At 46.0% G+C, this 15,242-nt stretch overlaps 1 protein-coding gene across 2 annotated transcripts in view; it reads left to right on the forward strand.

The window, feature by feature from the left end:
* Window positions 1-463: 463 nt before the first annotated feature.
* CREB1 (cAMP responsive element binding protein 1) overlaps window positions 464-15,242 on the forward strand; it is a 58,011-nt gene continuing 43,232 nt past the window's right edge. Inside the window, exons 1-2 of one of the 2 annotated variants that reach the window (XM_075934367.2) lie at window positions 464-665; window positions 4,411-4,441. The gene's annotated coding sequence lies outside the window, so the exon portion shown is untranslated. The remainder of the gene's footprint in view (window positions 666-4,410; window positions 4,442-15,242) is intronic. The other variant, XM_075934365.2, reaches the window with a different exon arrangement.

Here is a 15,242-nt window from a genome sequence, read left to right on the forward strand (position 1 = left end):
CATCACACACCCGAATCTGCCATTCGCCCTCTTGGCTACAGGGCACTGACTCATCTCCAGCCTCTCATCCGCTGGAACCGCCCGGTCGGCGGTTCGGCCTTTTCCGCTCCCGCTCGGCCCTTTCCGTGCCCGCCGCGTGTTCGGCCTTTTCCGCTGCCGCTCGGCTGTTTCCGTGCCCGCCGCGTGTTCGGCCTTGTCCGCTCCCGCTCGGCTGTTTCCGTGCCTGGTCGGGCACCCCCGCAGCCGGTCGGCGGTTCGGCCTTTTCCGCTGCCGCTCGGCTGTTTCCGTGCCCGCCGCGTGTTCGGCCTTTTCCGCTGCCGCTCGGCTGTTTCCGTGCCTGGTCGGGCACCCCCGCAGCCGGTCGGCGGTTCGGTCTTTTCCGCTGCCGCTCGGCTGTTTCCGTGCCTGGTCGGGCACCCCCGCAGCCGGTCGGCGGTTCGGTCTTTTCCGCTGCCGCTCGGCTGTTTCCGCGCGGGGCCGCGGCGCGCTCGCGCTCGCTCCCCGGCTGGCGCTCAGTCGGCCGCTGCCTGTCGCCGGGCTGGGGGAGCCGTGTGAGTGACGCGGCCGAGGTGTAGTTTGACGCGGTGTGTTACGTGGGGGAGAGAATAAAACTGCGGCGAGAGCCTAGGCGCAGCGAGAGCAGTGACGGAGCAGCCCGTAACCGGTAAGAGGAGGACGGCGCCCAGCCGGGGGGGGATGGAGCCGGCGGGGCGCAGGGAGCAACAGGCGGCCCGGCCTGCACCGCCAGCGGGAGGGGCGCCCGCTTTAAAGATGGAGCCGCGCCGAGCCCTGCAACATCCCCGCCGCCGCCGCTCCGAGCGCGGCGAACAAAGAGCAATGGCGGCGGGACCGCTCTGGCTGCCAGCGCTCAGCGCGCCGGGGCCCCGGCCTGGGCAGCCCCGCTCCTGGCCGCGGCACGAGGTCTGGCCCGCAGGGACCCTCCGGAGAGCCCGGGAGCCGCTGTCCGGGCAGCGGTGTCTGGTGCCCCCTGGGCCCCCCACCTCAGGCTGATCCTTCCCTTCCCCGCCACGGAGCGTCCCCCTCGGCCGCCGCACAGCCCGCTCCGGCCCCTCACCACCTCTGAAACCCGGGCCGGCCCCGCCGCGGCTCGGTGCCCTCCCAGTCCGGGTCGGGTCCGCCCCGCCGCGAATCGCGCTTCCTCTCCATTCCCGCCCCGATGGCCAGCTGGCCCGCAGCGGTTCTCTCCCCCTGCCCTCCAGAGTGGGCCGCCCCCGCAGGCACAGCTCCCGGAGCGGGGCGATGTTTTAATTCGTGTCAGACAGACCTCTCGAAAGGTGTATCTTTGTTCCTTGAAGCATACCAAGTGCTGCGGCAGACAGCCCTGTCTTAAGGGTCAGCTCTGTTAACACACACTGTCATGTATTGCACAAGTATCTTGGATTAAAACTGAATTTGAAAAGCTCTTTCTCTTTATGCTTATTCCATTCTATTTGGATAATACACAGCCTACCTAGTTTCACTCATTTATCGTCGATTTCATTTTCTGACTGATATGGTACTGGTCCGGTAATATCTGGTTAAAGGAATTGTAACTAAACTATGTAGAAACGTATGTAGTATTTTAGTTTGTTACAGGACTAGTGGGGGGGTTTTCCAATAAAAGCTTTTCAAGAGTTTATTCTGGGGCAGACTTGATTTGATGGGCTCTTTTTAAAATGGGGTATGCACATGTTCAGAAGAAACTGTCCAGGTCTCCCAAAGCATTGCTTTTCATGGCAGTTCAATTGAAATAGTGCAGAGAAGCTAATAATCAAGATACAGATCTCTGCACCCTACTCCTGGTATGTAGCAGTAGGAAGATGTAATCTTGTTAATACTTCACAATACTAAAAAATGAATTTCCCCATAAGTGTAACTGTAGTAAATTTTGATACAGTGGTCAGTCTTGCAACTAACCTGCAGGTTTCTTAAATGGGAATGCTGCAGGCACAATGATAGTTGGGTTGCACCTGTACTAAAACTGTATTATTCCATTATCCTGTTTTATATTTGATATATATACCACATTACACAATTCTGAAAAATATTTTAGGTATCTTACCCCGATCATTGCCATTCTAGTTTTTTATTCCCTGCAGCTTCAGTATCCATACTAGAAATTCTTAATTTTTGTTTTGTTTTTCCACTTGCTGTTGTACACTTCCTTCCTTCAACTTCTAGGATTCTGCATCTTGCACAGTCTTTTCATCTAATTTAAAGGCACAATGTTTTCAATTTTTTAGGATTAATGATACATACAGTGGTGCTGGAGCCAGGAATGGGAGTGAGGGGAGGCAGTTGGTGGGAACATGGCCCTCCCGATTTATCAGCTTCCATCCTGGAGCTGCTTTTCCAATGCCCCAGAACTAGTTTGGAGGCCCATGCCCATGTTAAAAAGTAGAGTAGGATTCCAGCACCTTTGTGGATCCTATAGTAGGTTTAAAACTTTAAAAATTATGTGGTTTTTATGAAGTTTGTGTGGCTTATCTCTTCCCTCCAAAACATTTTTTTTAAAATATATAAACTCATGCTAGCAACCCGGTGTGTCTGGGTCGATGGCTAGATTCGCCCAGTATAAGAAATTAAAATTTCAGTGGGGGGGGGGGGGGGAAATCAGTTTAACTTAACCAGTGGTTCTTGTGTCTATAAAGCTGGAAATAACCTAGATTGAGTGTCCTCCGTTCCTGTAGAGAGAGAACTGAAAAAGGGTTAGAGTACCATGTGTTGATGGTGGGTTTGTTTTGTTTTGTTTTGTTTTTTTAATCTGAAATAGGCAAATGAGAACCTTTTCATTCCCCTTTTGGTTAGCTGATTTGTGGGGGGGGTTTGGAGAAACTTTAGGCCCCAGGCCTCTATTCAGGTCTACCTGCTCCAATCAAAATGCAAGATTGGGGCTGTTAAATTACATCTGTAAAACTGTAATATCCCAAAATTAATTACTTTTTAAAATTAATTTTTAAAGATCGTTTTGCAATCACACAAATGTTGGGCTCTAAGTACCGTATTTTCCGGTGTATAAGACGACTTTTTATACTAAAAAACATCCCCCAAAAATCGGGGGTCGTCTTATACGCCGGGTATAAACATACTGTAGCTTCGGCTACATACAGAACGTCCCTATTACCTTTTAGCCCGCTGGATGTGCCCTAATACAGTACTGTAGCTTCGGCTACATACAGAACGTCCCTGTGCTGATACTGTATGTACCACGCTGAGCCAATCACGGCAAGCGGTGTCATCTATTAATGCATACAAAGCCTGCTCGGATTGGCTGAGTCAGAGAGGCGGGCTATTACGACCTTTGCCAATCTGAGCAGGCTTTGTATGAACATGATGAGGATTTTGAAGGATTTTAAGTACCGGTAAGTCAAAACCATTTTCATTAAAATTATTTAAATCAAATCTGATGTTATTAAATGGTGTTGCCTCGGAAGGGGGGGTAGTCTTATACGGCGAGTATAGGCCAAAGCCTATGTTTTAACTGGAAAATTAGGGGGTCGTCTTATACGCCCAGTCGCCTTATACGCCGGAAAATACGGTAAGCTTTCTAACCACCCCACAGTGCCTTTCTTATTTGCACTGGAAACCACATCCTCTTCTTGATTCCTTCATTGAGAAGTATAAACTTGACAATAGAGGAGTGCTTGAAAATCTTAAGAAACTGGAGGGCTGATTCACTGATTTCAATGGTGCTGTATCTTCCCATTGATTTCAGGAAGCAATGGACTTGATCATGAGGGTGCTGAGGGCTAGTGATTAAATATAACATGCTTTTGTTTTGTGTAATTAATTTTTAGTGGATAAATGTTTCTCAACCTTTTTTATAAAGTACCCCTTTTAAAAAAAAATGTAAGTACCGCCTTTTTCTAAAAAAATACCCCCAATACCTACAGTTTTCAGACACACCATCCATTTTTCTTCTACAATTGCAACACATTTGTTTAAACATCTTAATCCTAGCCGGGCAGATGAAGAAATTTTTGTGTGTAAAAAGTTCAAAAATAATAAAAGTGCTGTAAAACTTAACACAAATTCAGTTTTCTCCAAATTTCAGTTGTTGAGGTACCCTTCCCTCCCCACCCCCAAACTTCCCTCGAGTACCCCTAAGGGTATTGGTACCACTGGTTGAGAAACATTGATTTAGGGGATAAATCCCTTCTCCTCCCCCCCCCCCCACCTTCAGAAGCCTGGATGGATATGAGGAACCTAGCTGTCCCTTGTCAAAAGCCATGGTTGGAAGGAAGATCCCTGCAAGAGGCAAGGTGCAAGAACACTTCAGGTGGTCCTCCTTTTTCCAAGTAGCTAGGCACTTTGATAATACAGATAATATGAATGGTGAAGCCCCCATACTGGTTCCGGGGCAGCAACTTGGTGGGGATCTGAGCAGTCCTTTCCATTATATTTTTCAGAGGATGATGCTTCCTACTCTGCAGGACAGAGGTAAATTTGGCCTTAGTACGGTCTTTGTCTAATGATATGCAATTTGGCTATTTTCTCTTTTTTTTTTTTTTAAGTTAAGAATGGTGCTAAAACTGGATTAGCATGAATGTTCTTAACTAGGATCAAGGTGCTTTGTAGAGCTGTTGACCTTTCTTTAGGTCAGTGAAAGCAAGGAAGAATGTTACCCATTGCTAATAAACAATCAATGCTTTTTTCAGAGAAGTAACTAAGAAAAACATAAAAATTAAACAGTTACAAAGTAACTAAGCTATCCCTCTGAAGCTTAAGAAAAATGTAATTACCTACCCAGTCCTCAAAGTCCGCACTGAATAGAGCAAATCTTTCCAGTTACCATTAGGGATGTCAGCATGTAGAAAACTACATGATTAACTGATAGGCCTGGGCTTATCGGTTAATCTTTTTGGCTACACGCTCCCCCCCTCCCCCCCCCCCCGCTCCTGCCTGCAGCCTTCTCTTCCCTCCTCTCCTGTCTGCACTGAGGCAGCAACTTGGGGGGCAGGGGAGGTGCTGAAGTGCAGCCTCTGCCTATGGAAAGCTGAGACCCTCGCCCCCCGCGGACAGGGACTGGGGCTGCTAGGGATGTGTTCAATATTGGGTAATTGAATAGTCTTGTATAACCGCATGAATTCTTATTTGTTACCCGACTATTCGATAGTCCCCAGCGGTGGGGGCAGCAGCAAGTGCGCTCTGGCCCCACTCCTGGGAAGCCCCCTGCCACGCTGTGGTTTTGCATATCAGAGGTAACAGTGTGGGGTACCAGGCAAGAGCCAGTCCATGAGGGGAGCTGGTTTTTAAAAACCAGCTCCCCACATGCACCTGCTGCCTGCCACCTTATACTGCTGCCTCTGATACAGAGGCAGCAGCCTCTGTCAGTGGGTGTCCGAGCTCCCCCTGGACAGAGGCTGAGGGGGAGGTAACTGGGGAGGCTGCCACAAAGCAGCCTATGTCTGCGGTGGCCCGGGCTGGCCACAGAGAGAGGTTGGTCTGGAAGCAGCCCCTGTTTGCAGGGGGTCCGAGATCTCCACAGACAGGGCTGTTCCTTGGGAGGCTCAGACCCCTTGCAGACAATCTGCTTCACTGCAGTGTCTCCTACTGCTCTCTTCCCCTGCATTGCTGCCTCTGATAGAGGCAGCAGGGTGGAGGAGGGCAGGCAGCACCCCTGAGCTGGTGCTGAGGGGAACTTGCTTTTAAGCTGACTCCCGCTTCCCCTCCTCTCCTCTGCTGCCTCTGATACAGAGGCAGCAAGAGGGGGACAAAATGCGTGTAGTCAACAAGATTAACCCATAAGTCTAGACTTATGGGTTAATCTTATAATAGAATACACATTGGCATGCCTAAATGCTAGCCCACGCTGCTTCCTCTGATAGGCAGTAGTGCGGGCTGGCAGGGGGCTCCCTGGGAGTGGAGCTGGGTGTGCACTGGCGGCCGGGCCCACCCCCCTCCAGGGGCAAAATAATAGTCATGTACTACTAAAATTTGATGTAGTTACACAACTATTCAATTACACACTATCTAACATCCTTAGTATCATCCCATCTCCAAACTCCCAGTCATAGGCAAAATCATTTCTTAAAACAGTGACAATCAAGCTTTAATTTGTGATTCCCCTCCTCTTCAATATCTACATGACCAGGGTTCAACCTGGAAGAGCCATTGCAGAACGATCTGCGCATGCGCAGAACGGCTCGAAACCACGTGGCTGGTGAGTGGGGCTCGCCACCGTTTGGCGAGCCCTGTACATGACTATATATGGTAAGACATCTAGGGCCATGATGCCAAGGGTGCACCATTAACACCTACCTGTCTGTTTTATGTCACGCAAAGGCAATGGACAGCTTCATGAGTATGTACCAATGTGTGTATGAAATAAATATCTATGAAGAGCAACTGGCTCAAGTTTTGTCCAATAAAGACAGAAGCGATGCTGATTGGAAGCAGGGAAATACACTCAAGAGCTAAGTTGGGCATTGTGCTCCTTTTCCATTGCAGTCATGTTTGATTAAAAGCTAAAATACCAACCCAGCCAGAAACAAAAAAGCCTTTTATTGTAGCTTGTTAAGAAACTCCATCTATCTCTCTTGGGTAAGGATGTGGGCACAATTATCCATGCACTTGTTGTTTTTGTATTGAATCACTAATTCTTTGTAGCAGGGGCTGAATGTAGAAGCAAAGTGGTGGAGTCTCCAGTTTTGTGCAGGAAGAGGCTTCCCACTACCTCAGCAAGATAAACAGCTGTAGATATCTCACCCATGTGTTCTACTCCCTCTTCTGACTCCTAGTCTGATTCCAGTGCCAGTTCAAGATCTTTAGTTTTGATTTCAAAATCATCAATACCTCAGAATCACTTGTCCATCCTGTACCTACCACGACAGCTGTGCTGCTCTGGGGCAATGCAGTTCTTAAATCCAAGATGAAGCATTAGTGTTCTAGCTCAGAGGTTTATAAACTCTGGGTTGTGGCTTATAAGGGCAAGGCTCTAGTTGGGCCCCAAGACACTTTGTTTACCTATGCCTTTGAAGATATGGATGATCGCAGGTCCCATTGGCCGTGGATTGCCATTCCCAGCCAATGGAAGCTGCAGGAAGCAGTGCAAATCGAGACACCGCCTCCTGCAGCTCCCATTGGCCAAGAATGGCAATCCACAGCCAACAGAAGCTGTGATCACCCATACTTGCAGATGCACCGGTAAAATAAAGTGTCTTGGGGCCAACTAGAGGCTTGCCTTTAACAAGCTGCAACCCAGAGTTTAAAAATCCCTGTTCTGGTTTAGGGAAATTTGAGTGTGTAGATCAGAGCAGGCTGAACTACGATCACCTACACGGCATATTGCAAGCCCCTCTTTTGAGAAGGGTCAGACAGATTACAAGTACAGTAATTACTCATTTAACACGTGTCCGCTTAACACATGTTCACGATAACACGATTTTTTTGGGGAGGAACGTTTTTTGAATAACATGACCGTCCCCGAAATAACACTTTTTCCCCAGCCGGCCTGTCACCGGTGTCTGTATGGGGCTTCCCCTGCCTCCCTGCAAAGCCGTGGAGGGTTCGCTGCTCACCACACCATTCCCCGGAGACCCCCCCTTCGCTGGACGCCTCACTCCCTCTCCTCTGCCCTCGCTTGCAGGCCAGTGGCTGGGTTTCCCCAGCGGGCATGTTGCCAGCGGCTGCACAGGGCTTCCCCCGCCTCCCTGCAAAGCGGTGGAGGGTTCAACCGCTTGCCACACTGTTCCCTGGCGACCTGCCCCCCCTCGCCGGACACAGTGTGGGTCCCAGCAGACCCGTCACAGGAGCATACTGTACTCCCGACCGAATCCCTCCACCCCTCTCCTCCCCTTCCCATCCGCAGAGCCAAACACCTCCCCTTCCTGCTGTAACCTAGTCCTCTTTCTCCCCCAACCTTATGTCCCGGTCCCGGTGCTATCATGTGCAGGCTGGAGCCATGAGCGCACATGCGGCTCTCAGTAGCCCTACTGAGAGAGCGGCTGATCAGACCACTTCTGGGTTCCAGCTGATGCCCTGTTGGGTGTTTTACTGTACTATACAGTACATCGTCTAATGTTGACGTTGACGACTCATCACCAACAGAAAATTGACTTTGACACCACCGCTTGAAACGCAACCCCCCCTTTTCCATTATTTTCAATGGGAAAATTGACCCTGCGTAACACGTTTTCACTTAACACCATCATTTTCTGAAATGTATCTACCGTGTTAAATGAGGAATTACTGTACGTGGAAGAAACTTAATCACTGGGTGATTTGCTTAAGGCAGAGTAATTTTGGCTTAAATTTAGAAAGTTTAAGGTTTTGCTGTTTTTAGGGGTGCTGCCAAAAATGGCTTACAAGTTATATTGTTTTAGTACTTAGGACAAGTAGTATAGAGTCAAGTCTCCTTGTTTGGCTTCAGAATAGTTTACTGGAGTAGTGACATTGAGTTAAATGGTGTAGCTCAGTTAAAGCAGGATGACATTTGACAATTTTGTTTCAAAATTAGTGGAGCCTGAAAGCCAAAGTAGTTTCAGAGAATGTAGTGATGTGTATAATTTAAGGGGTGACCCTGAGTGCTCATGCAAGTCTCGTCAGTGTTCACCATGTGACAAACTTTTATATGCTTCGGATTGAATTTTTGAACTATCATTTATATTCCAGACATCAAACAGCAAGTCATTCTTTAAAGGAAATTAACATTTCAGAGTAACTTTGATTTTAATTTAACCCAAGTGTCAAGGATTGAATGATCAGAGTCTGTGACTGTCTGCACTATAAAAAGAAAACCAAGTCTGTGCAGAGACTGTCCTAATTAAACATACTGATATCTTAAGCCAGCTGCAAACTATCCCCCCAAATATTAGTGCAATTCTACTTCACCTTTCTTAGGAAACCACCTCTACTGAACAATCAGTCTGTGTTCCCTAACAGGTTGTTTAAACAAATTTTCCCTGTATTACTAATCTACCCTTCACTACCCACTTCTTGGCAGTAATTAGTTATTTTCCTTATAGAAAACCATACACTTATCGTGCAGCCTAAGTGGTGGGGATACGTGCAAGTTTTTCATTACGGGAGAATCCCCCACCACCATCAGGCCACAGAGGTTTAGGGCTATGATAGCCCTCTCAGCTGGTGGATCCAAGCCATTATATGCACTGATGCTTACCCAGCAAACTGAGATATATGAATCTGGTGTGGCACTTGGATCAAGATCCTTAAATCTATTCATCTTACTTTTTCCTAAAGTGGTTACTTTATGTGTAACTGGATTGGTCTTCAGCAATTAGAATATGCTTGGAATTTTTTTCTATTTAAATGGAAATGACATGTCAGACAGCAATTCCAAATCCAGATAAACACCACATAGTGAGAAAAAGGTGCATGTTTGCCTCTTCAAGTGGAGCTTCATCTGCTTCTGCTTCTTTCCTGGGTCTCTTGGCTTCTTTATTTCCTGGCTGTTAATTTTCATATTGTTCACACAGACGTTATCCTGCGTTCTATTCTCTTTACTTTCTCTCAGGGGGTCTGCTTTCAGAATCAGTTCTTGCCTCTCTGTTATTCTGAGCAGAGGTCTTTCAGCTAAATGACCATCAGATGCGAACATTCCTCACCTTCTAAAGGGCACGCCTCCAAATATTGCACATGCTATAAAATAGCAAAAGAGAAGAGAATCTCTGTGTTCTACCCCCTACAGTAGTGAGCTTGACATTAGGGAGTTGCAGTATTTGAGATCAGCGGTACAGGGCTCCCATTTGAGATCATAAACTAAATGCCACATATCTTAGTACTGATATGATTGTAGCTTTGTTTTTTTAACTGCCAATTGAAATGGAAACTGTTTTACAGTTTTACATGGAACTCAAGTGCCAATGTTACAAGCGTTGTGTTTGACTTGCTATAATCATTGACTTCAAGGTAAGTTGTCAAGAAGTGTAAACGCTCATACAGTCTTTTTGTTCTCCCATCCTCAGTTCTATAACCAGCATAATTCTGTCCAAAAATAAAGAGAATGATTGACTAGAACCATAATTTAAACATTATTAAACAGAGTATTGTTGAGCCCGACTGCTAGTTCAACAGGCCTACATCACCTGTTAAGAACTTGTAGAAGCAGTAGTTGTTTTATACAGTATGAGCACTAGGTCCTAGATACTGCCATCAAAAAAAAATCTAACACCTACACTTTACATGGAGCTGTGTTTAAGTCCTATTTGCCAAGTCTAGTACAGTGATTATGTTAGTAGGCTATCATGCTGTTATAGTAAGCCTGAGAGCAACTTGTACAGCCGCTCTCCGAGTTGCGAACAGTCGAGTTACGACCAAAGCTCCCATGGAGTGGTCGTAAAGCTGGTCCCCGAGTTACGAACGCAGCCTGCGCTTATGAACAGCGCGGTCGCGTGTAACTCAATGGGGTCCGAGTTACGGCCAAGTGTTTGGTCCGTAACTCGGAGAGAGGCTATAGCTTCAATATTTTGATCTTTGATAGCACCAAATTAAAGAGGTATGCTCTTAGATTTTATTGACATTTCATTTTTGTAAGAGGAAAATAACGTGTGTACTATTAAGGAGAACCTCTAAAAATAAGGAGCTTCAAGTTTTTAAACAAATAAAAGGGAAAGATACCAAGCTTCAGGGGAAGCATAATTAATTGGCATATAGAAGTGAACAGAGCACATGAGAGTTGTACTTAATTTTCTTCTTAATAAGATGGGAGGTATGTTTATTGAAGTCTCTGGAAGTTGGTCACATACTTTTTAGGGCAGTGGTCGCGAACCAGTAGATTATGATCTACTGGTAGATCTTGGAGCTTCTAAGAGGTGATCTTGACTGATTTTGCCAGGAAGCTCTCACTTCAGTTGTCCTTCCACCCACTATCATGCTACTCCTGCCCTTTGCCTGGAGCTGCAACCCTGGGAGCCTCCTGCTTGTTGTGCAGGGTGTGGGAGGGAGAAGAGGAGGGAAGCTGATGTCAGGGTGTTCCTTCTCCCCCCACTTCTGCACTTTGTTGCCAGATAGAGAGAAGGGGATGGAGGGAGCTTGGCAATCCAAATCTCTGTCACTCTTACACATGGTGTGTCTGTCATTCTTACAAACACACAGTTTTTCCCTCTCATTTCCCGACCCAACACATGCGTGTGGGGGGGGGGGGAGGGTTGTTACTTCTTTTAGTGCTTGCAAAGTGTTGCAGGAATAAATTGCAGGAAATATGCTAATGAGATAGCAACTTATGCTAATGAGTCCTCTAGCATATTTTCTGCTGCAAAAATGTGTAGTGTAGATGTAGCCATAGTGTTAAGAATGCTTGGGCAACGTTAACTCAGATATCTTGTGTGTATATTTCTCTTTATCATTTTTCCTGTTAAAGGAAAATTTTATTGTATTACTGTTAGTGTGTGCCAAAAATTACACAGAAATTTCCTGATTTGGGTGCTATACATCTTTGCTGTTACATTTTGTACTCATAATCAACTCAAACATAAACATCCTTTGTTGTGAGATTTAAATTGAGGATGAAAATACTTGTAACTTAATTTTTGGAATTTGTCATATAGATAGCTATGTTCCTGATGTCTCAGAGACCTAAATTCTGCCCTCAATTATTTGAATCTAAAAATGAAGGTCCAGTTAAGGTCACATTGAAAATTTGACTCATGCTCTGTGAAAACATGTTTCTGTTGGCTCTTAAAAGATTCTCTTTACAATATTCCATCATAAATATTTATTATACACAGAATTATGCAATCAAGGTGCCCCATTCTTTCATTTCTTAGCTGTGATCTCTTTTAAAATACTAAACTTGTCACATCACTTTCCCCATGTATGGTAGGCTAAACACAATTAACTGTGGCTGCAAAGTATACTCAGATGATTTTGAATGAATTATGCTAATATAGATAAAAATAAGTGTGACTAAAAGTACAATTCTGATCTGCAAAGTGACTGATAAAATGACATCTTCTTAGATCTATTCCTTTTGTGTGACAAAAAGTAGTTTGATGTTCATCTGTTTGCACTTGGAAAGAAGTTTTTTCCCAAAAAGAAGTTTGTACTGCTGTTTATTCCTGTTTGCCCTGAAGTGCTAACACATTTAAAAGGAAACGATGAGGATTCTTTTCCAGCTCAAGAATCATCAGCAGAATTGTTTACAATGTGCCAGTAATTTACACCTGTGCAAACCCACTGATGACCACTATTACTGAAGTGATTGCTATGAATAAATCAGAGTAAAGGCATAGCCCCACTACAAAAGCACTGCATGAGAGAGAAACAAAATAGTATAGCCTGCTTTTGGTAAAGCTGTTCTATTCCCAAAATGAAATAGTGAAATGATTTATGAGAGCTATATGAAATGTATTTAGATGCTGCAGTAGAGAAGTACTGTAATGCTAGATTATTTCCTACATAAACATGCTTGAACCAGTGTACTACCAAAGACAGCCAGTAATCTGTTTGCACACAAGTGACAGAAGGGATCAAAATGGAATGCCCCTCTGTACTCTCCTTATTGCTAGTGTCTGGCTGTTCATAATTAGCAGCTAGGCAATCTGCATTGACCACCCACTGTGCCAGAAACTTTTCCCCCTTTCACAGATATTATGGGGTGCATAGCGAGTAGCCACACCAATGGGAATGTTGCTTTCACCAAGGTCTAACCTAGTCAATAAACTCCTAAAGCATGCTTTCAAATGGCTAAAAGCACATTCTACCACCATTCTGCACTTGCTCAGCCTGTAGTTGAACTGCTCCTTACTGTGGTCCAGGTTGCCTATGTATGGCCTTATGAGCCATGGGAGCAAGGTGTAGACTGGTCTCCAAAGATCACTCTTAGTATCACCACATCTCTGATAGTAATTTTCTACTTTGGGAAGAAAATTCCATCTAGCAGCTTTCTGAAGAGACAAGTTCCTAAAGATGTGCGCCTCATGCACCTTTCCCATGCTGATGTCGGTGAAATGATGTCGGTGAAATGACCCTTGTGACCCTGCAACACCTTAAGAAGTACCCCTTGTGATTTATGTACTCTGCAAAGTGGCCTGGTGCCAAGATAGGGATGTGTGGTCTGTTTATTGCCCCACAACAGTTAGAGAACATTATCACAGCAAAGCCCTCCACTGTGTCTTGCATGTATCCCAGAGTCACAACCCTTCCAGCAAAAAGGTATTGATTGCCTTGGCTACTTGGATCATAGCAGCCCCAACTGCTGCTGATTTACCCACTCAGAATTGATTCCCACCTGTATCAGTCTGGCGTTGCAAGGTTCCACAGGACTGGGGAGCGCACATTGGAGATCAAGGTATGTGGTCCCACAGGGAGTTATCACTGCACCTAAATGTCAGGGAACTAAGGGCATTACATCTCACATGTCAGATGTTCTAGCCCATCTGTGAGGCAAGTGTGTCTCAGTCCTCATGGACAATATGGCAGCGATGTTTTATATAAACAGAGAAGGTGGTGCTCATTCCTCTGTCAGGAAGCGCTTAGTCTGTGGCAGTTTTGAATCCAGCATTCCATACAGCTGGAAGCCACATACTTCCTTGGAATTCAGAACATGCTGGCAGATGGGATCAGTCTTTCCATACGCACAATTGGTCCCTCAGAGTGGATATAGCCCAAAGCATTTTCTTCAGCTGGGAGTATCCCTACCTAGACCTCTTCACAATGAAAGGGAACAGGAAGTGTCAGACTTTTTTCTCTTTCCTAAACCACAGCCTGGGCTCCATAGGGGATGCATTTGAGGTACCCTGGATATCTTACCTCCTGTACGCAGTCCCTCTTTTTACCCTTTCTCCTTATGGTGAGGCAATGCCAGCGTGGGCCCACCAACATTGGTTCACCGTTCTTCTGGAGTTTGCAATGGAACAGCCTATAGCCTTTCCCTTGTACCCAGACCTAATCACTCAGGACTACAGCAGATTGTGCCACCCCAACTTCAAATCTCTCCACCTTCAAATCTCTCATTCTGCAGTTTTCCTTAACTCATCTCCATAGCAGAAGGGTGAAGTGTCCACTGATCTCAGCCCAGTGTATATCTTCATGGATTATGGCTTGTATCAGGACCTGTTATGACCTCACTTTCACAGCCCACTTTACTAGAGCACAGGCTTCTGCTGCCTTTGTGGTACAGGTACCCTCCTGAATATTTGCAGAATGGCTTTCTGGATTTCCATTCATACATTCACTAATCATTATGCCATCTCCCAGCAGAGTAGGGATGACGCATTCAGTAGGGCAGTTTTTCAGTCCATTTCTAATTAGTCTCCAAGCCCACTTCTGGTTACCACAACTTGTGATTCACCTAAAGGGAATGGGCATGAGCAGTCACTTGAAGAAGGAAAAAATGGTTACCCACCTTTCATATCTGTTGTTCTTCGAGATGTGTTGGTCATGCCCATTCCAAACCCTGCCCACATCCCCTTTATCAGAGAGTTCCAGCAAGAAGGAACTGAACGGGTGGAGGGCCAGCAGAGGTATGTGCGCTGCCATAGCGGTGCCACTTTAGAGTGCTTCCCTACTGACCCAATGGGTACTGCTATTGGAAGCTTTTTCTAACAGTTCCAGCGCACATTCACGTAAAGGGAATGGGTATGAGCAACACATCTCAAAGAACAACAGTTATGAAAGTAGGTATCCAGGGTTTTTGGCAACCACTGGTCACATCCCATAGCCACATAACTATGTGGTCCCATTAGTCTGTGCTTGTCTCACAGGAGCAGAATCAGCATTCCACTGTGTCAACAGGAGTGACTGCTACTAGCATATTCCTATTGCTCCACTCAATGGGTTCCTGCATGTCTGTGTTCATGGCCCCCTCACATTCTTCCTCGCTCCGGGGGCTCCTGGGTAGACTCTTGACACACTGCAGCATAATACGTGAAGTGTTTGCAATACTTGCCATAGCAGCCTAGAGCTGAGCAGGGCCCATGCTTGTCTTGCTATAGCATCTGCATGGATAACGAGGGGGAAAGGGGCATGAAAAATTGTTTGCCGTTCCTTTCAAGCAGTGGGGGAGGGAAGAGATGAGTGTGTTATGGGATGCTGACATGTATCCACAACCATCTGCTGCAATGTTTTGGTCCTATCAAGCAATGGGAGTCTAACTTGGAATGCAAGGGGCGGCAGGAACTGTGGGATGGCTACCTGTAGTGCATCACTGTCAGACTGAAGATAGCCACTCTGCTAGGGACATACTCTCTCAACCTCATGTGCACAGTGAGGACATGTACCTTTTACTTCACAAAATTGTGTTCTTAAAAATCAACCTTTATAAATTCAACCTAATCTCATA

The sequence above is a fragment of the Pelodiscus sinensis genome, chromosome 7 (assembly GCF_052426305.1).
Source record: "Pelodiscus sinensis isolate ZL-2025 chromosome 7, ASM5242630v1, whole genome shotgun sequence".
Lineage (NCBI taxonomy): Eukaryota > Metazoa > Chordata > Testudines > Trionychidae > Pelodiscus > Pelodiscus sinensis.